The following is a 23,288-nucleotide window of genomic DNA, read 5'->3' as shown; positions in this document are numbered from 1 at the left end:
TCACTAATGGGTTGACTCTAGCTCTGAAAGGTATTGTCTCCTACAAGATAAATGACTCCCAGAAAGAAACAATGAGCATCAATGGCACTCTCCAAACCAATATGGTTATCTGAGCTATGCAATACAACAGGCACTGCTCTTCTAGAAAATTTGCTGTCCAATCACAGAGCAGAAATCTTTACAGAATAATAATGAAGTGTATTTTAGGACACAATTCTTAACTCTGCCAGTGGGATTCATTAGCAGCAACATGAAAATCAGATAACTGAAATAGGTTTAAAACTGTGGAAGCAGAGCAGAGCTGTCTTGAGCATTACCGTGGAACCTCAAGATTGTCTGAACTTGCTGATAATAGATATTCTACAAGAACTTCAGTCTGATGTCTCGAAGTGTCTACTGTGAAGCCAATTCTGAATATCACAGAAAAATAACCCCAAAGAAACAGAACACTATTTTTTAATCAGTAAAATTGACAATATAGCCTAGTTATCACACATTCAGCATCGTAAAAATGTTAAGCCTTCTGAAGCACTTACCAACCAAGATGTTTTCCCACATGCACACACTAAGTGACTCTTGCACTCGTGGTAGGGATGGTCAAACTGAAGATAAAAATACAATCTCACAGCAGCATACATTAAGTTGCATCAGGTTTTTGTCCTTTCTAAAGAATTTCCTACTACCTGGAGGGAAGAGAAACAAACCTCCCCTGCAGTGACCACTTCCAATGTCCCAGTTCAGTCTGATGTCAATGAACGTTAAACACCCAAAATCTTGCACTTTCTGGGGTACAAGGAACTATAACCATTTTACATATGAGAAAGCAGCACAATAGGTAAATATCCACATACTCAATACTGAAAGATTGACCTCAAGTTTTTTACCCAAGGTTATATACAAAGTCTATGCCAGAATCCGGGACAGAACAAAGGAGTGAAATCTTGATTTGTTTTAAAACAGTGCCAAAGATCAATAGTTTTTAATAGGATAATAATTACTATTTCATAATAGGTCTCCTTCCGTTCAGTCTTGGGCCTTGGTTTTAGACTGTGTATGACAAAATGTAAAAATCATTATACAAGAAGGAAAACACAGTATAGCCAGACATAAAATTAGATTACCTGTCTGGAAGTCCTCCCAAAGCCAACGTGGAAATGCCAAGGTTGTCAAAACCTACTGATGGGATATTAATTCTTTCATTTTATATTTACTTGCTAACATTACTGAGTGTCTTCTAGGTATCCAGGGAAACCACAAACATGCAGAACAATTTCATATACTGTAAGAGTGACAAAGAGTACTTACTGTATGAAATTAGCTGTGGAAGCTTGGTTTTGTACATTTTCTAGATGTTACCAAGTATAACCTTGAATGTCAATCTTGGAAATTACTAATTATGCCCTATGTTAAATTATCATCTAATGCCAAGAAAAAAAAAAACGTTAAATTGGACTGCATGAATTATTCATCATCTCCAATTCAATATGAACACTGTTCTAGGTGAGTCTTAGGTAATTTTTAATACTATCATAGAAGATGAACTCTTTATCACGGAGTGTAGTGATAGGACAAGAGGTAATGGTTTTAAGCTGAAAGAGGGTAGATTTAGATTAGATATTAGGAAGAAGCTTTTTACTATGAGGGTGATAAGGAACTGGAACAGGTTGCTCAGAGAAGTCATGGAAGCCTCATCCCTGGAGGTGTTCAAGGCCAAGTTAGGTGAGCCTTTCAGCAACCTGATGCAGTGGAAAGTGTCCCAGCCCATGGCAGGGAGGTTGGAACTAAATGTTCTTTAAGGTACCTTCCAAATCAAACCATTCTATTATTCTATGATCTATGATTCTATGAACACTTTTCTGACAGTTGAATACCAGAAACTATATGTGACCTGACATTTAGAAAATACAAGTCCCAAAGAATCAAGAAGATAAACTTCAAGAGAAGAAACAAATGTAAAACTAAAGACAGGCTTTATTAATGCAGTCATATAAATATTTGCATAATGTATTTCAGACCAAATCCATTCATGAGTGATTATGATTCTCAAAAATAATGTTAGAAAACTCTTAATACATATTTTTTCTCTGGTCTTCCAATATTTTTTTTCAATTCTGTCTCCAGAGTTAATGTACATAGCCTATTTTTCATGTCACCTTTAGAAGACTAATCCCTTCCTTCTGTGAATATTTCTGGAACAACTCTTGTTAGTCTTCTAGTTTTGTGGCATTTTGCCTGTACTTTGCTGAAGACGCATACACTGAAGGAAAAAAAAATGGTGAAATGGGCTTCTGCTCTTTACATTTGTGCTTTGTTACAGTAGCTACATTCCCAAAGTTAAATGTTTAATGTTCTTAATGAAGGTGCTAGTTGGATAAAACATGATTGTCATTTGATTACTCAATAAAATTTGACATTTCATACTTCATACTTCAAACTTCTTAGCCTTCTTTGCTGATTCAAATAGATTCAGATCTCATTGATCTCATTTTCCAGACTTATAAAATAATAGTAAGCATTAGCACAGGAGGAAAAGTAAAAATATCCCATAATTCAAAAAAGAAAGAAGGTAAATTTTTCTTGACAAAATCCAGTTATTAGTGAGAAATGTAATTTAAAAATCCTGTAGTCACCTCAAGATCTGAAGTTTTGAAATTTCCTATCCAAACTAAGGTTATTCAACTTGCTTTCTTAAACACATGTGGTTAGCTTATATTTGAAATGAATATTCATTGATGTTTAGTAAATTAATGAATGCTGTGATTGTCTAGGAAAAGCAATAGCTGCACTTAATTCACCAGAAGACGCTTTAGGTACTATTTAGAAAGTGACCTCCCTGCAACTGACCTTCAAATCTGCTGAGTAGGAGGAAAAACTATAGACTAATGGAAGAATACAACAACCACCATATGAAGTACAGCAAGAATCTTTAGTCCAAGATAAAGTAACTATGTGTTCTTTCTGCATAGTACTATGTATTAGTCAAGTTCTGAAGTTCTCAACATTTTTCCTACTAGATAGAAGTTATTTTTTAATTATCTATTTGTTTATTACAAAGCTGGTCGTAAGTGTGATAGGGTTCTTCCTTCACTTCTCTGGATACTATGTCCGGCACATGGTCACTGCTTAATACTAAGTAACAAAATGTTGTTGTGAGCTTTTAACTGAAAATAGTATCTTCACTTGAGGTAGGAGTAGGGAGGAAACCAAGATGTCTCCTAAATCATCAGTTTCCACAAAAAGATCAACATTCAGCTATCCCCAACTTCTAATTTTCTGGTAGAAAAATCTGGAGATATAGAGGAGCTATATGTAAAGAATTTTGGGTTATTTTTCATCTTTTTTTTAAAACATTGGCACAACACAAATCTGTGGTGTCTTCAGCTTTAATGGTGTATGAAGCTATAGTGCTAAGTAAAAGAAAGTTAGGGAGCGAACTTGAACACTGGACTTTTGACCATACCTAATGCTTAACTCAGCTGCTTCTCTATTTATTATATATTATATTCTATTCTTCTCTATTATATATTACTTTGGACCACTCTGACCTAGATCTCAGAAGAAAAACTTGTTATAGATGAAAACAATTCTAATCAGTGTGGGCAGAAGACAGTAGTATGACTGGGTCAAGCCTGTTCCACCTGGCTCCAAGCCCCACTATTGATGTCTGGCCTCTTTTTTTATTTAGTGGGCCAGATATAATCACCCTCTCTCCCTAGACTTCTAAGTGCAGTATCAACTTGAAACCCGTATTTTAAAGACTAGATGATCCTAGGCACCTTTTCATCTTACAGAGACAAGCATCCACAGAAGGCAATGTATTCACTTGCTGAGGAATCTTACCTGAAGATAGAAATGTGGGTAAAAGATGTCTCTCCCTAATTCATTGCCTAGGATGAGATGGGACAGTCATGCAATTTATACATTTGTACTCAAACTCTAGCAGTAGTGCTACTGTTTCAAAGAAGCTTAGCTTGAGAGAAGAAAAGAGTCAAACAAGCTAGCTCTACAAAATAAAAGTTTTAACAAAGAAACAAAAAAAAAGAATAATTTGTTTAAAATTATAGTAATGAAAATATACTCACTTCTGCCTTATCATAATTTTTCCACTGCCTGCTTAATGGAATTGTAGTATGTGAAAAACTTCCTAAAATATTTTGAATTAATCAAGAAACAGACACATAAAGTGAGGAACTGTCATCCAGACAATAACCAGGTACTGCATGATGTATACTGGCAAGTTACTGATTCTGTTTTAGGTGACTGAGTCCAGAGTTATGTAGCATAAGTTAATAACACGTCTGCTATGGTTTATAGCTATTTTGATAAATATTTATCTGTAACTAAATTCTAGTACACTCTGAAATTTGAACACTGTGGTAGTAAGAATTCTAGGTTAAAAGGAAAGTGCCAGAAAATAAATGAATGGGTACCTTTATATTTTTTTGTTGTTGTTTTAAAAGGTCAAGGGTTTAAAACAGCAAAAACATTATGGTATTTCAAGACTATTCTGAAAATAGAAATACATACATGATAGTATATATTTCTTTCAATACTTTACATGATAGTACAGCAGTTCTGGTTGTCCTGGTAGAATTCCTGTACAAAAGGGTAATAAAAACATTCAGTTAAAAAGAATATAGACGTTCCAGAATTGTAGGAAATTAATGCAATATCTTACGTGTAATATTAAGCAAGAGTGGCTCAGAATGGTAGAGAATATCTTCTTATACAATACTGAAAAAAATTACCTGTATCTTCTCAATATTTACTTTCTTTATGGAGAACATTTTACGGATAGGGGTACAGAGAAGCTTGACGCAACTGTCCGTACATAAGTATCTGCTATTATGTGAGATGATCTAGGGAAGATGAGAGAGCTGCGTAAAACTCCACAAATGTGACATGGGACTTCATAAGACCGTCTGGGGTCAGGCAGCCTACTGCTCAACGTTTACCATCATCTCTACATGGGCACCTAAACTCAGCCCAGGATTACACCATTAAATAACAATACAATAATGAAAAGCAAAATTTAGCAGGAGGTAATTTTGTTTTCTTTATATAGATGACTCATGTATTTTTACGTATTGAGAGTTCCCCCACCTGGCTTCCATCTCTAGATGTCTCCTACAGCTCTCAGCTCAGATCTCTACCAGATATCTAAACCACCTTCTCAAATATCCTGAACCAGTAAGCACTTGTGCTCACACAAATGAATACAATCCCTAAAACCCTGTAGTCACAGTATGATTTGTTGCCAAATCATCTCTAATGGCTCTTATTCTCATTCCCTCTTTTTTATGTCATCAGTTACTTACCTGTGTCTTTGAGCTTTCTTTTCTGAACTGAGACATCTCCCCAAGAAGAACTGGAAGTGACACATAAATATCTCAACCACTGCAAAGATTTTAAATATTTTGTGATTCAACAATAAAAACAATTGCATCAAAGACAATAAAAATTAGGAAAGGGAATGAAAGAGCCAAGTTTATCCAGACAATTTTTCTATTTTATTATCCAAAGGATTTTATATAAATATGCTGATAAGAAAAAGACACAGAGACTTCTGTTTTCCATATAAAGTAGTGCTTGTTATTCAGTTTTTGAGGCTGCCCCAGCAACCAGTGACCTACGTGAGAACCTGTGCTGACAATCTCCACAGGTATCCAAGCTTCATGTAGCTCTGGATTGCCTTTAATAGATAAGCATCCTCTATCTATTCTGGCAAAGAAAAATAGGGCAGGCAATCAGACAGCCATCTACCCTAACCTGAGTGGAATACTTAAGATATGTCAAGGGTAAAGAAAACAGTCTTCCCGGAACAATGCCTTGAAATGGCATTGAAAGAAGAACTTCTGTGTTTATACATGAGTGTACAGACATGTATGCATGTATGCATTTACAGCAATATCAACACAAAACCAAAAGATTGTTCTTTTGTTTGCTTATATTACTTGATAAAGCAGAAGCCCTTTCTATGCAATCATCTAGATTGTACCTAATAAAAAGGTTAGAAGAAACCAGAAAAACTTAATGACAAAAAAGTGATGACCCATGCGAAAATGAAGTTTTCCTTAGTTATTCTAGTTGTCTAAAAATGAAAGTTCTAACATTACTGTATGAAACAGCACAAAAAAAACCCTCATAAGATTTTATTTTTTATCACATTTTCCCTTTTATTGAGTTTTATTCCCTTTTTATTGCCAATAACAATCTATAGTAAGATGATTCTGGAGCAATACTGTGTATTGTGAATTCCCTGCTACTGAATTGCTTTTTTCTTTTTTGGTGATTTATACAAAGACAATTCTGAGAATAGAGCACAACAGGCTTTTTCTTTTAATTTGCTAGACTTTTTATTGTTATTATTATAAGATTTCAATCTAAGTGCCAAAAAGTTATCTGTTCACCTTTAAAATTCCCATGTGAGTTTCAAACAAGTTTCTATAGGGAATAAATTCTACTACAATGAATTTAAAAGACCAGAATACAGATTATTACCCTATTGGTTACAGAAGCTGTAAGCATTTTTGAAGTACAAGACATCTTATGAATTACAGAAAAATGTCTCCTTGTACCAATGGAGTACCTGTAAACTGATAAAAAGACAGAGAGGGACAATAGGGTGCTCCCATTGGCTTTGAAATGTCATCTCACATGATGCGATCCGTATCTTAGTAATACCAGTGGGAATGTAAGATAAATAATTCTTTGGAAGTGGTTACTGGCACCAAGTCAAGTTTTTGAAGTGCTGGTAAAGGGAAATTGTATATGGATTAAAAAAAAAGGAATTGTTAGCAGAGAAAAAAAGACATCCGGGAAAGTAGTATTAAGTAAGAGTCTTACTGAAATAGATCTTATGATATAGGGGAAGATTGCCCAAACATTCAGCATTCCTGATCCTAGCCGCCTAAAAATCGTGAGATTTGAGAGCCAGAAAAAGACTCTAATTCTTCCTTGTGAGGTAAGGCTTACTTCGGTCTTCAGAGCTGTAAAGATTAGACACTAGACATAGCTTCTCTCTTTAATGAAATCTGAACTATTTACATAACCATCTCTTTCAGGAGATAGATATTTATCTAAAACATTAGGTATTAAGAGATCTATGACAACAGCATGACGGCTGACAACACTGTCTATGCAAGTTTGTTAAAGTCAATGAAGAAAAGAAAAAATATATGTATGAGTTGCTAGGAGCCCTTTGCTGCTGTAATATGAAAATAAAGTGGTATAGAATAGTGTTCCGTAAACTAACATTTACTTATGTTTATTTACTACCACTTAGGAATCTATCATCATAAAACAACGTATGCTATCACAACCAGAGATGCAAGAAAAAGAAGGTGTGAATAGCACTTCATTAAAAAAAAAAAGTTTTGTAAATTTTAAGTATTACTTTTCTCTCTGGGATTTTCTTTTATAATCCATCCAATATTTTACACTCTGTTTTAGTGCTTTTCAATGAACCATATTCTGAGATGATAAAACAAGAATAGGTTAAATATTAAGTAGAAGTGAGTCTGAAGCCTGCATCTCTGAAGAGCAAAAGATTTGTTTAATGTAATGCTCTTTCGTTGCCTCATTAAAGTGGTGATGAAATTCACACTCCTGAAATCAGACAGAGTTTTCCATTCTTTTGTGCACTGCCAGTATTTCACTTACAGATTCAACATCTGCTGTACTTCATATAGGGTGTGTTGGGTCTTTTGAAAATATCAGCTTAAGAACTTTGTCTATTTCTTAAGATGTTCTAGCACTGTACAGAACCCACATTGTATGAGATGGAAAACATGGGAAAGCTGTTATAGCTTGCTGCAAAAATAAGATGCAGTATAAACCAGGAATAAAAGTTACCAAATGTGTAACATTAAAAGATTATTTTTTTTTTAACCAGAGGACACTTTTTCTGTTTTTCCTCACCATCATCACTTCCTGTTCCTTTTTCAGAGACAAAAAGAAAAGAAAAATAAGAAACAGAGAAAGGAGAGTGGGAATCTAGGACGAAAAAGAGGATAAAAAGAAAAAGTAGTGAAATTATTCTAAATAAATAGATAAGTAAACAAATAATTCAAACTTTGAAGAAATTATATTTTGAAAAGGAAAAATGAAAACCACAAGTAAGCTCTCTTACTTCTCTTAAGCTATAACTGAGGTACATTTAGACATTCAGACACCACTCTGTTGTCCACAAAAATTTGCTGTTACATGATTTGTTGTACACTAAAAGGCAACAGTAAAAATATTCTCATCATGGTTTTCTTTCTGTGACATCTATTTCAAGCATAGAGATCCTGAAATGTAATCATTGTTCTTCAGTAAGACTTTCAAGTTGTCATGTCTTCTCACTCACCTTTCACTGGAAGCAAGGTTTGGCAGTGAATCACATGCTGGTTATATACTGTTTTAAAGAAGGGTGGTTACATCACATTGAAAAGAGAGTGTATATACACTGGGTAAATATCCTACAAAGCCTCTAGCAGTATAACCCCTGAAACATTTCAAGAGCTCATCTGCTTATGAGCACAATGTCTGCAGGAGCACTGAAATTTTCTGTGTAAATGTTTTCTGTAGCTAACTTTATTCCCCCAAAGAGAAAGCAAATCTTATTACAAATCTCATATGCAGGATTCTGCATTGCTTCTCACTTTCATGTTAAATTTCTCCATGGTTTCCTTTACTACTTTATTGTGTTTAATTGTCTTTCCACTTAGCTCAAAGCACCATGAACTTTATAACAGACATTATCTTTTAGTGACAATATTATTTTCACTTTCGTTTGAGAAACAGGTGACATTAATGTATTTCTATTGAAACAAAAGGGCCAGAGTATAAAGGGATTTGTTTGCTTGTTTGCTTTGTTTACATTTGCCAGAATCCATTCTGCAATGCAAAATACAGAACACAGTGGTAGAGACTGTACTAACACTATGAGATGCATTATGAAAAACTTTTATCACATTGAGAAATAAAGGAAGGAAATTGTGTCACAGTTTAACACACATAAAACAGTCAGGCATCTCACTGAGACTGAGGAAATACAGTTTAGAAGAGCAAGTTCTTCCAAGTCTGTGTGCCATGCTCTCCGCTGAAACACCTTTAACAGTGCAAAGAATTCATTCGGCAGAGAAGCCTGAAACCCTTTTGTGACTCTCCTGTGGACTAAGAAGAAGTTTCACTTTTATTTTACCTCACTTTAACTCATTTATAGAATCTTCTTTTGTTTTTCTTTTCCCACAAACAAGTAATAATATATTGCTCTATGATACTGCCATTTGAAATATCTGCTGCACAACAAGAGTAGGGGGATATAATTGTGTTCACTCACCCTCTGCTGCTCACATATACGGGTAAGGTCAATAACGAGTCAGACTTGGCCATAGCTCTGTTTACACCCTCTTTTCTAATGCCAACTCACTTAATTCTTGGTTGAAAGGCAAACCAAAATTCTATCTTTTCAGGGCTTATCAGAAGCATTTCATGAAGTTAGGCTCCAGGGTTATTCTCCATAAAACTCTGATAAGCATGTTTCAATAGTTTTTAGCAGTTTACAGTCAGCAAGTGTAAGACAGTCACAGAGAAGCTGTGACTACTCTCACATACTGTTTCTAAATAAATTGATGTTGACTATACATAAATAGCTTGAAAAATACTAAAAAAGCATTAGTATTTGGAATTCAATCGTTGCTGTTTAAAAGGAAGCACAGTTCTCTTTGAAAAAGGACTAGGTTCAGTTACTGGTATGTTTATTCACAATCCACTTGCTTATACTGGTCGAGTGCAGTGCACCATTGCATGCTGTCAAACGTTTAAAGAAGGAACAGCTGTATATATTCAAATCTTACTCAGAAATACTGCTGTTCTTTTGATGCATTACTTTCTAAAAATTCTACTTCCCAGTTATAAGTATTCTGAGAAAGATTACATTTTGTTTTCAAACTTTTTTAAAAAGCTTTATTGGTGAATTTGACAAGTCACAGATATTTGTTATCTACTCTGTATTTTATTGAATGTCATGTTAAACAGCAACAAGTTCATCGTCTGAGTTTTAGTGTCTTTTTGAAAGAGAAAGTCCAATTTTTCTTTTCTTCTCTTTTACATGATATATGTCCTACCCTTTTTCTTGCTAGGTTTGAATTAATAATGGTCTGATTATTCTGGAGCTTCAGAAACCACTGGAATATCTGCCATTTTGTGGTAACAGTAGTTCATTGTGTAGCAGTTATTCACTTAATTAATTTAAATTATCTTTGACCTAAGATTATTCCTTCTTTTTCAGTTATTGTAGATTTTGTTATGAATGTACCATTCTATTTCATCAAGAAATAACTTTTTGAGAGCTTTACAAGGAGCTCAGCTCAAAAATATCTCAAGACAAAGCTTGGCTTCCACAGACTGTGTCAGTACAGGGGATTGTATTCAAATTAAAAAAAAGCAATAACTTTAATTTGTAATGTCTAATGACAAACTACAAAGATTAGCAGAGAACAATGGAATAATACTGGAACTGCTAACCTGATAGCATACAATAACTATGTGTTAAAGTCTCACAAACTTGAGAACGAAAACAACCCTCATTAAATAATCCTTGTGATGTTAGAGACATTGTGTCATATGAAAGTTATGTATTTATTATAATGAAAGGTGAGATTGTCATGATTATGGAATCTGGAGCATTAAACAGATATCAAATAACAGCTTCTTGATATTTGAACATAATATTACTATCACTGGAAGAGGGGTTTTACGTGATCCTGTTCCTCATCCTAACTTAAGTATATTGACTTGCTTATTTCAAAGTGAAAGTCCTTGTGAAATATACGGCATAAGGGATAAGACTTTAAATACATCTTGGGTGAAAATTTTTGTTGTCTATCTGCAAAATTGCTCCAACAAATGTAAAATTCCAGAAAGGCAGGAATAAAGGATTAACTACATAAAGACTTGCTTTTCACCAATAATTAGCTTTTACTGTCAAAGCTACAGTAATTTTCTTATTATTATTTAAGTAGTAAGCCCACCTTTTTTTTTGATGACTTGATATGAATATTTCCGTCCAGCATCTGACATTCTATCCTTCTGTTATATTCTAAACAGTATTTGTGATTTGCTAATGCCATATCAGTACAGAGGCTTCACTTGCAGAAATATTGCATGTAAAGCTGAACTAAGAGTATATAAAGTATAACATATCTGACTCTCAGTTTTATATTGTAGCATCTAAAAAACTAAAAAAAGAAAGTAAAATGTTTTGCTATTAAATGGATATCATCAATGATGTATAAATAAGGAATTTGAAGCATAAAAAAGTTTCACAACATGAACAGGGTTTATGGTAGTACATAAAATAGGAACATAAACTTAAATGCAAAATGGTGTAAAACCCAAAGCATATGAAAGTGCTTTACCTTCAATTTTAAAAACAAGTAATCCTTGTTTGTTGGAAAAAACACATCAACCATGCATACACCTCCTAACAGATTGCAGTACAACAGCAGCTGATCAAAATTGTTGGCTCAGTGTTACACCAGGTAGACCTAGCAGCATGCACCTTAAATGTGTGCTGTCTCTACCAGTCTATTGCTGGCAAACTCACTGAACTCATTGCCTGGGCATTACACCAGGCTACTACCATGTTAAAGAGTAGGGTGCATATACAGCTCATATTCAGATGAAAACTGGCTATCATAGTAAAACTCTGGAGTTTTCATATCCAGTTTTATACTTTGAGTCTTGAGATATCTTTCTCTACTTTTTGCCAGTAAGAGTGTAAACACATTGGTCCAAACTAAAACACCATGTGAAAGCTTTGTACCAAGTCTCAGTTCAAAATTACTGTGAGATCAGAAATCTTGTCCTTAAGGAACTATTTGTCCCAAACAGTCATAAATCTTAAGTTACAGCAGAAATTTTCAGCTACCAAAGTAGTTACCAAAGAGAGGGATTTTTTTAGGTACTTTCCTAGCAATTTCCATCTGTGAAACAGACAAGTAATGGAATTTAGTCTGCAAACTCAGCTCAGCCAAGAAACATATAAGACCAACCCTCTACCACAGGTCTGTTGCAGAAGTACTCCCAAGTAGAACATTTATATATAATACAAGCATGGATTCATTATATGGAGCTCGATTTTCTTACGTTACACTTTATATATCCATGTTTTTATTTCAACAATAAAATATATATATTTAAAAATCCTAAAATGGAAAAGTATGAAAATTAGATATAATAAATGTTGAACTAAAACAGTGTTTGTATAATAAACATAAGAAAATTGACTAAGTGAAATAGAGGAATTAATTGGTAGATGTAAAACAGAAGCAAAAGTAGGGCTTCCTTCCTGCTCTGGTTTCTGCCTGTAATAAGTACAGTTAAAGCAATATTGAATTGAGATATTTTTCCAGTTTAAAAATCAGACACAAAAGAAGAGCCATCAGTCGTTCATACAAAGCAAGAACTGCTTTTGCCTCCCTGTTCGTGGGCTGCAGTGTTGCTATACGTACCGTCTCCTGGTTAATATTGTGGGAGGACTCAGCTCGTTCTGAAAGTACACTGGCTTTTCGTTAAAAGAACCAACACTGTAAATACAAGCAGTTTCTCTCTGTGATTGAATTCTGTTTTCTGTTGTGTTTGTTCCAAAGTCATTGTGCCTATAATCTCAGATTCTTCCCCTGGGCAGGCTGTTATTGACCACTTTCTGCAAATCCTGTCATGCTCCAAAGAAGGAAAAAGAGGTCATTACATCCAATAGTTAACGTGGGTTCTTACATCTTTCCTAGAAAGGGGAGACTGTGACAAAGCATTTTGGTATTTTATTTTGTGTTTATAAAGAGTGTGACACTGCACAACACTCCAAGCTTCAGCAATGGCATGGATTTTGGAGGACATCCTAATGCTCAACAGCTGCCCTCAGATACGCTAGATATATTTTCAGACCAGGGAACCAGGATATGAAGGTAGATTAAAATCACTTGTGCCTTCCTTTTTTCCCTGTTCTGAATACAGATTTGATTTGGTTTGGACTGTGGATGTATTTAGAGAAGTAATATCTGCCAGGGCTCTTAAGTGGGAAGACATTACTTCTCCTCAGAAGTCCTGAAAACCCAGATTGCTTGAGGCTGACAAGTTATTCCAGGGAAGTAGTATCACTAAATGCATTCTTTGTTATTTGATTCTTCATTAGACATCTGCTTTGTGCCAACATCTTCTGATTCTTCATCTAGAAACTGGGGATAGTGGAGCATGGCAGAAGTTCTTTCATCTGTTTTAATCAGAAATCCCACTCACTGAGCAGCAGCAGACAAGCTTAATCAGCCTTCCTGCCTTTAACAGCCACTATATTTCTCCTCTTTGACCAAAAGTGCTAGAGTTTTCACAAATGAAAAATGAGGTAAGGATCAAGCAACGAAAAGCATAAAGCAGGGAGGTTGAGACTGACAACGCCTTTCACTCCCCTAAAGCCTTCAAGGTGTTTGTCCAGAGACGTGACAAAACACATGAACCAGAAGTGACTGCTTTGTCACCAGCACCCATTCCCTCCCCTGAAATTTATTCCTCAAAGACAGGATGTTGTAGTGGATGGATCTTTGGTCTAACCCTACTATTGCTGTCATTGAATTATTTTCTGAATGAAGGTATCAAAATATAAGAGCTTCTATAGCAGTTCCACCAAATTCATAGCCTGCACATCTAATTCAGTAACTCATCTCTTAAGAGGGTCCCCTGTGCAAAGTTTAGGTAGATGCAGAAAGCAGACTGTACAGTCATATTTGCCTGCATGAATCAGGTCCCACTTCTGGTGATGTAAAGCAGAGTCCAATGTTGTTTCTCAATATTTATAACTGTCAATATGTTTTTCTTTCATTAGTTTAATCATCTCTTAACACTCTGGAATCATAGGTACAATGGTTTAATTATGTGTATTTTTAGAAAAAAGTTCACTACCCCAAAAAATCCCATTGATCCCACTTCTGGCACTGTAAGAAACTGAAAAAAAACATTTCCAATTTAATTTCTCATATAGGTGATTCTATTTCATATTCTTCATCTCTATTGTTCAATTAATTCTAGTGTATTTAGTCTCTCCTTACACAGAAATCATTGCATAGAATCCTTCAACAAAACTTGTTCACTTTCTCTGTATCTCTTCTGATTCTATTGTACGCATCTCACAAAGGGGAAACAGAAGTCCATACATCCAAATCTCAGCACACCGAAATGTAAGGATGCTTTCATCTTTTTTTCCATTCATTAACTAATAGTACTTCAAAATTATCTTTTTTAAACAATGAACTTACAAAAAAAATCTCTGTCTTTAGTAAATCACAGCTCTTATTCCTCTGCAGAAATAGCTGTTTAGAAGCAGGCATTGTATATTGTTTGGTTTATTTTCTTATGTGTACTAATTTGCACCGATCAATGCTGAATTTCATTTGCCATTTTACTGCCTAGTCAGGATCTGCTGAAATTTCTCTTTGAAAATTTAAAATATGTATCAGTCATTTTATATGGTGTTTTATGGAAGATCTCCTCCTTCTAGAAAGTCTGTTGACTCATCCCTCCTCAAACACAGGTTTTACTGGAATTTTTATTAGTAGACTAGAAGACTATTCAGTTGTACTGATTTGTAACAGTGAATCACATATAGTTAAAAAAAAAGTTGAATTTATCACCTTCTATTATTCTAATTCCAATGGTGGTTTAAATGTTTAGGTTACACACTGTAATCAATAAGTGGATTAACATTCAGGCTATTTTAAAGTGTTAATTTTGTCACTTTTACTTAAAATTTTTCTCCTGATTCTCCAGTTTGGCCAATTTCTTTGTTTACTCATTAAAAAAAAAAAAATGTGTGGACATTCGCCTTATTTCTGTCATGGTAAACAGCAATGTAATTATTCACCTAGCTTCTCAGCTAATGCCTTTTTTTTTCTCAGAGCATTACTTTTACAACGTAATCATCTATTTGGTCTCCAGAACCCACTTTCTAGTTTTGATGTTCTTTAAAGGATTGATTACCCTATGTGGAAAATTCAAATTCTATGCTTCAGGCTTTTGACAAAGAATTCCTCAAATTTTTGTTTTTCTTTACTTTGTGTAGGGTCAGTTTTCTTTACAGAATTATTTCTATGAGCTTCATGAAGAATCTAGTGACTATCTCAGCTGTACATGTCCACTCCCTAGAGATAACGATGTAGCTTCAAATTGTGGACACTTAAATGTAGGTTCCCACCTGCGAGTGATACAACTAAATGCTCTTGCAGTTAATGGAGGTCAGAATAGTACAAGCACTAGTACCCAGCGAATTAGTCAGCTAACCAAATTCCCCCCAGATCTGGAGAAGCTGAAGAATCTTTGAGATGCCCAGCTTGATTCAAAAGCTCACATTACATCCACTGTGGAGCTAAATCCCACTGGAGAGACTTGGCTTCAAATAATAGCTTATATTCTGGGATACTGTTGTTTTGTCCACGCAGTGTCCTGCCACCATACAGTGACTACTCTAGAGAACTGAACAGTCAGTTTTCAAGACAAAATTTTGGACAATAATTGTTAAGAATTACATGGCATCCAAAGTTTCATTCCAATGGGTCCCAGATGGTTAAAATATATATATCTACTGAATTATTCAGTTTCAAGACTACTACTTGCTAAAATAATTAAGCAGTCCTTTAAAAATAGGTATTTCTTTCAAAATTTGCTCATTAAATTAGAGGGGTGGTCATTTCAGCAGAAGTCATTTAATGCAGGTATGCACTAGTACAGCTACTGAATACATGAAAATAATTTTGCATGGTCGCATGAAGTTATGATTTACTCACTGACCAAATAATTCCTGAACACCATTTGTAGATAGAGATAGTCTTGCACCCTGGGAAAGTGCACTATTAAATTTCTCTGTCCCTGTTCTAGCTGCCCAACAGACTTAAGTGATGGAATCTGTTCAATGTTTGCAGTGAAGTCTGTGTAGACACATCCAGTGTACTTCTCATGTAAGAGAATGGTAACCATAGCCTGATAAGATCACGTTTGCCCTAAACTATTGGGAAAAAATCTCGTCTCAATGAGAAGGGCACAAGCTAAGAGGAAGGGAATATTCTGTTCCCATACATTAGGGAAATCAAACAGAAAAGAAGGATATATTAGGAAAAACAACCAAAGACGTTTTCTAATTGTAAGACCGGTGAAGTACAGGAACAGGTGGCTGGGAAGATTGTGTAGCTTCTATTATTAGGAAGCAGGCTAGGCAAGTCTATCAGGACAATTTAAGTACATCTAAGCCTGCTGTGAAGAGAGGGAATGGACTATATGATTGCTTGCATTTCCTGCCAACTTAGTTTTTTCTTATTGTAGTTCTGCTTTTTGATGTTAAAATAGAATTATTGCCTGAATATATAACAGTTTAGTAACATATTAACATGGACTATGTGTGTGTCACTACTTCCGCTTTTAAGATAACTGTGATAATGTCAGATCTCGTATTTGTTTTGAGGTTTAATTTTTTAATTTTTTTTTTCAAACTGCATACACTAAGCTTTCAGAGGCTCTTGTTCTGTGCGTGTATTAAGCAGACCAAACAAGATTTTTTTATCACATAGATGAAAATTCATTTTAGTTCTGCTTATTTTGCAGCATTTTCTCACTATAATAGATTGTAGACTCCTGGACTATTTCCATAGAAAACACAATCCAACATCTGATTTGGGTTATTTTGCTGAGGGCTGAGTCATCACTCAGATAAAACTTTTACCAAATTTAAACCCTTGCCAGGACCAGAAGTCCAGAAATTACTTTGCATTTCTCCCTACTGGTTCCATCTACTATTTCTCCCTTGCAGAGGTACATTGGTGGAATTCAGTTCAGACACCTAAATTCAGTTACTTAAACAGATATGACGCATACCACTTCAGACATCATAGTGTTTCTAAGATATCTACACAAGACTGGCAAAAAATAACACACGAGCCATGGGAGTTCCACATCCTTCGGAAACAGCAACCAAAAAGCCAAGGAGGGTACCTTAGGGCATCTCAGATCACTAGACATCTGTGTTTAGACATTAATTATTTGATGACAACTGAGACATGTCCTTTGGGTCTTCATTTTAGCATAAAGCTGGTAAACAGCAGTCAAATGGCAAATTCAACAGCTGATAGAAGATCACTCATGATATTTTCTTTTCTTGCTTTGTGTGATCTCATTCCTCGTGCTAACAATTTTTACCTTGTTGGAAGTGCTTTTGCATTTTTACAGATAAATCTTGTTCTCTGTCTCTTACACTCCTCTTTCTTGATCTGTTCTTCATTTGTGGCCAAATAATTTCATTGCAGAAGCACTCCTTAAGTAGCCAAATATCCGTAGTAATTTACAAGGTCCAATTCACTTTCACATTAGGTCTGTGAGATTTGCTTATTAATTATAGGTAGACATAAATAAACTTATATTCCTTGTAGCTAGCCCATACACTAAGAGTTTACAGGACTTCTCAATGTGTCTGGGCACAAGCAGAAATGCCTTTATGCTTCTAGCTGAACTAGTTTATGAAATTATACCTCACAGCTGCTTGTTACCAGCCTCACAGCTGATATGCCATAACTGATCATGTTAATTTCTAGTCCATTTCTGTGCAAAGTGAAACAGATTAGTTTAATATACCACTGAAGCTATTTTAAACAGATTTACTTTCTTGCATTGAAATGGAGTTTTTTCCCAGCGAAACAGCTGTGGTTTAAATTGTTATTGTTACATGGAAAGGAGTAAAACCAAGAGGAGAGGGAATATCTGGAAAAATGGTACACTTCAAACTGAGGATTAATCAAAGAAAAGAAGAACAAAAGTTTTGCTTTAGAAAAAAAAATCTCTGATTTCTTAGATTGTTTGCCACACAAACCGCATTGTCTAAACTACGTTTTCTGTTTAATTAAATAAATTGTTCATCTTATTAAACCAAAATTATCTGTTATTAAGTCTCTGAACTGCTCCTAACCTAACAGTTTCTTAATATAACTGATATTTGCAAAGTCACAGAATAATTACATTAGAATTTTTTGAGAGCGGTAAAAAATTGCCCATAGGTGGCCTGAACATCCAGACATCAATTGCCTTGAAGACATGTAGCAGAATAAATAAATCCTCAGGGAAGAAGCTGATCAATATAGTTCCACATTTCTCTTATTTTTCCTTTCCCTCAGGCTGGCTTGAATCATGTTTCCTACACTGAGGCTATATAGTCAATTGTTAAACTTCTCCATCTAAGATCAAGCATGTTAAGGGAAATAATTTCTGTGATCTCTTTCTTCCTAGCCTACTTCATATGCTCAGTGACTTCCCTTTGGAAGCTGAAATTCAAATGTTTTCTGTGGAGGAGGCAGCAGAGGATACACATATCCTTCACCATCTTAAAGACTTTCTGTACCTGCATACATTTATTTCCACAAGCTTGAGCACACACAGCATGGCAGCAGAGATAGCACCGCTGGACACTGTACAGTTCTGGCTCTATATAACATCTAACATAATCTGCATTGTGAAGTACTCTGAACTCCAGGGAGAGCATCTCTCACACACCACAGGTATCCTTCTGTCTACTCTTCACCAAATATTACCAACACTACTAAAATAAACCAGTTCTTACCAGTTACCAGCTCACAAATTTAAAAAAACAAGCAGTTGATACTGAAGGCAAACAGGATGGAGGTTATGACAAGCACAGAAAATGTTTACGTGTGCTTGCAGTTACTGCTGGATTCATCCTGGACACAATTAATTTAAAGGGCTTCTGCATTGCTTCCCAAGACACATCAGCAGTTAGAAGAACGCATTAAATCCAGTTGCTCAAAGCTTAGCAGGTTACGACCTGCTCTCAGACTTACACGTTTTACCATCTGAGCTAAGGCAATACAACAAACCTGGGCATAAAACCATCAGCCTATAGGAAAATCCATCTCTTTCACCATTTATGGCACATAATCTCACCAAATGAACCTGCAAACAGAACCAATTCACTCATCTATCTTTGCTTCCTCAGAATATTGAAATGACGGAGGATGAGACGCATAGGCAGTAACAGAGTTCTGGGACAGACAATACATATAATGAACTAGTTTTTTGGAAATGTCCTGTGACTGATCATTGGTAGAGCTCAAGTGACAAAGTTGTCTTTGTGGATGGAAAGTTGTGGGGTTAAGTCTATGTATTAGTGATTTTCATAGCATTTTTGAGAAGCTGGGAATCTTGCAAGAGCACTGGGTCCAACAGGGTGGGATCTACACAAATATATGGCATATACAAGTTTACGATCTTGAGCATTTCTTTCTTTGAAATTTTATTTCTCAATTTCATTTTTACAGAAAAACATTTTTTTTTCATGTTCATTAGAACAAGAAAGGGAATAATAGCAATAAATGTTCCTGGTTAAGGTTATTTCAACACTGATTTAACCATGATATGGATCCGCTGGGTGAAAAGGGATTGCTGGAGTTCCCTTACCTTTTACTTTCTTCTTTGCTTTTTCACTTTTCTAAAGACTTGGAATAGAAAATAAAGATCTTAGACTAAGACTGAGCCTAATAACATGGGGTTGGTTTCTTTTTTAAATTGAACTCCTTTGAACATAGCTGGGCTTTGCCTCTTAATGACCCTTGGCAGATAGATTACAAAGACAATATTAATATATTAAAGAATAAGAGATATAAATACCTTCCTTTGGAGCTTACATCAATGACCCCAGGAACAGACAAGCAAAAAGTTTTTCTGAGCACATCTATTTTTCTCCTCTAATGTATTTTTTTTTACTTCTAGATTGCATCCCCTCTATCTAGCCCAAGAATAAAGAGAAATTGTCTCTAAAATCAAGCATCCACTTTTGATACATTTTTGAACAAAAGCACCCTAACCATTGTATTCTGTTTCAGGCTTGTAAAAGATTCTGTGATGGAGCTTTGATCTTGAAATTTTAGTTTCCCAATTTGTCTGTCTACTTTCATTCTAAAATCAAATGCAGTTATCAGGCAAGTCCAAGGCTGCTTTTCATCTTGGATGTAGAAAAGAGCTCAATCTGCATCTAAAAGCATTCTCAAACCATACAGTTTGTTCCCATTATAGAGACAGATACTGAATTATGCAACACGCTCCCAGTGAGCAATTACATTTTAATCACTGTAAAGATTTTTTCTGTGAAGACACTCCTATGGATTATTTATTTCAAAAGATAGGAATTGTGCCTATATAGCTTAACTGGGAAAACATTCAGCTTCCCCAGACAAATTTCCTGGCAGACAGAACATTTGAAGAGACCAGTAACTAATATTTAAACCACTTTTTAGTTTCCTTTTTTATTTCTTCTATTTTTTTTTAACAGTAAATCATTAACACAGCATGACCTATAGTAGATGAGTCTCAGTCTGCAGTTCCATTTGGTCACTCACAGCTTTCTTTTCTAGGATTAGAAACTCCATGAATTATTTTTACTTTTCTTAAATGGATTGTGGTGTTTACAGTAGTTGCCTTCTGTGCTGCTAAATTGGATAACCATATGAGAATTCAAAGAATGACTGAAAATAAAAGCATATTACAGAAGAATGTTCCACTGTTGTTGGTGTTAAAATGTAGGTTTCACTGTAGGTAAACAGATGTGATATTATTCAGAATTAGTGATTTACTTACTATCATACATAACACATAAATTGTGTGAGTTCAGATTTAAATTAAAAAATACACTACAAATCCTTATAGACTACATTCATCTCTTTAGGTTCTGGCTTCAGATAAATTTCAAAGTGTGTTGCCACAGTACTACCATGAACATTGGGTACATCCAACACCAAAAAATGTAAAAGATGAGTGCCTTAAAAAAGAGATGAGAACACTTCTTTTGTCGATCTTTCAATTGAGAATTTGAGTATAGTGTTTAATTGTTATTTCTGTTTCCCTTGTAAATAGAAATACCCACATCCAGTTGCCTGCACAGTCACCGAAACTCAAAAGCTATTTTTAGTTTTGGTTGGAAAAAAATTACAGACTACGGTAAGAAACATGCCAGATGAATCAGTCTTTTGCATAAAACATGTTTTTATAGCAAGTAGAAGCCAGCTTGGCTGTGATTGCTCAATCCATCTCTGGCATTTTCAACAGCACAAAGGAGTAAGTACTGAAATGGCAAATGGTGGTCCACTTACACATTTACAGAGCAAACCAAGACATTTTTGTTCCACTCTGGAAACCACTGTTCAATGAGTATTGTTAGTGGCGTGTAGATTTCTGCCAGACTGCTGCAGCCTGCACCATCTCGCAGAGGATGCAGAGAGACTTCTGTGAAGTACTTCTTAGCCACTATAGATTGTATAACTAGTTGCCTAAATGCATGCATATAACTAAATAAATAAATGCATGCTTAACATGCATTGTATAACTACGTAGTTTTCATCACAAGAAGACTCAGGACTTATAATTCACAACCTACAACCAACTGCACTAAACTCTATAAAATGTAAATGGATGAAAAAATTCTATAACATGAACCGAACGATGTCTTCTGAGCTTCTCTAAATGCTCAGTATTTCTAATGGTTTTGTGCAGGGTAGGGGAGGAGACAGAAAAAAAAAAGAAAAGAATAAAAGCTTTGATGATTGCAATGCATAGCTGTAAACAAAAGGCATACTAGGACATTGGGGAAATCACCAAATCACTTAGCATAGCTTGTCCCAGTTATTTTGTATTCTGGAAGAGGTAGTTAGAAAATGCAAAGTAATAGATATTATTTTGGTATTTCTTTCCAAAATATTCGATCTCTGTATAAATTTTGAAGAATACTGTATTAATATTCAGTAATAACTAGAATTTAATTACACAGTACAAGACACTCAGCCATACATATTGACCTTGGTCCTTTCAAACCAATATCCATGGCATGCTGGTAGCCAAAAATCTTCGTATTTTCTTGATCTTTAAAAACCTTCATTACCTTAAAAAAACTACCCAGAAGTAAAGATTATTCTGTCAGTAATCTATAATATCTACACTCACAACTTTAATGTGTCAATAAAATTAACTGGTTTTCTTTAAAAATCAATTCCTGACACAGTAATCTGAAAATCTCATCTTTTATCTGTTTAATATGTTTCAAATACACTTAGGTTTTGAAAAACAGCCTAATGTGTAAAGCAAGTGTAATACAAAAGCTCAGAAATAAGATGGCAGCCCACATAGAGACCTCAAATTTATTTGTCCTTTCTTGACTATTTAAAGGCTACATTGTGATTTTTGTGCCAAATTCTGTATATTTGAGTGCTTGAGGTTGTCAGTATGAAGCTGCAATAAAGCTGTGATTAAAGATTTTCCTGATGAGACCCATGACATTTGGTATGCCAAATGAAAATAAACAAAACAAACATTAGGAGCTAGAAGTATGAATGAAGCAGGGAATTTGAAGCTAATGCACTCAGATGTTTAGCAGGGTTTGTTATGAGCAGAAGAGCTGAGATTCTAAATAGTATATTTTTGTCCTGTTTGCTTGACTACTCCACTTGTACTTATACACTCATTTTTTTACTGTTTAAAGTCACTAAGTCTAAGCTAGCTGAAATGTATAACCTCGTCTGGATTTTTTTTTCTTTCCTCTCCTATAACCAACTTCTTCATCTTACTTTTTTGGAGCATCTATTTTTGACCCTTATACACAGCTCACACTTCCCTGGCAATTTTCCCTCCTAGTCCTTGCCAGAAAAACTATGCCTTCACTTAATGCAAATTTACCAGCATACCTAGTGTACTTAGTCAGTGTTTGCTCAAGAGTTAGAAGACAGAAAGTGATATGTAAAGGCTTAGCACTCCATGTTATACAGTTAGAGTTTGTTTAAGTCATATACCCACTGTATTTATAAAATAATTAAAAGTTGCTTGAGTCCTTGAAATAATAGATTCGTGTTTCATTTTCCAGCACCCTAACTAGAATATGTTTATTAGTATCAATCAAATATTCTATATAAGGATATGTGAAAACGAAATGTGAAGAAACCTTGAGAATGAAGTCAACACAAAGCTTTGTATTAGCACAAAGCTCTGATACAGGGTTATATTGTTAATCGTATAGGTATACTAGAGTCTCATTATGCTTCAAAATACAGCATTTTTAAAAGGTCAATAAGAAAAGATAAAATGACATCTGTCTTATCTGTAATGGAAATTTTTCTGTTGGATACACAGGGTCAGGATTTTATCCCAAATGTTTTGCTATGGGAACTGAAAAAAAACGAAGATAATGAACAATTTATTTTATTTATAAAATACATTTC

At 34.9% G+C, this 23,288-nt stretch overlaps 1 protein-coding gene and 1 long non-coding RNA gene across 3 annotated transcripts in view; one reads left to right on the top strand and one right to left on the bottom strand.

The window, feature by feature from the left end:
* GPC5 (glypican 5) overlaps positions 1 to 23,288 on the top strand; it is a 690,193-nt gene that overhangs the window by 599,425 nt on the left and 67,480 nt on the right. The window lies entirely within an intron of this gene.
* The window catches only part of LOC128850935 (uncharacterized), a 95,424-nt gene that overhangs the window by 14,239 nt on the left and 57,897 nt on the right, over positions 1 to 23,288 (bottom strand). The window lies entirely within an intron of this gene.

Source organism: Cuculus canorus, chromosome 1 (assembly GCF_017976375.1).
Source record: "Cuculus canorus isolate bCucCan1 chromosome 1, bCucCan1.pri, whole genome shotgun sequence".
NCBI classification, from domain to species: Eukaryota; Metazoa; Chordata; class Aves; order Cuculiformes; family Cuculidae; genus Cuculus; species Cuculus canorus.
Note: the sequence above shows the minus strand (reverse complement) of the source record. Positions and strands in the feature narration are given on the sequence as shown.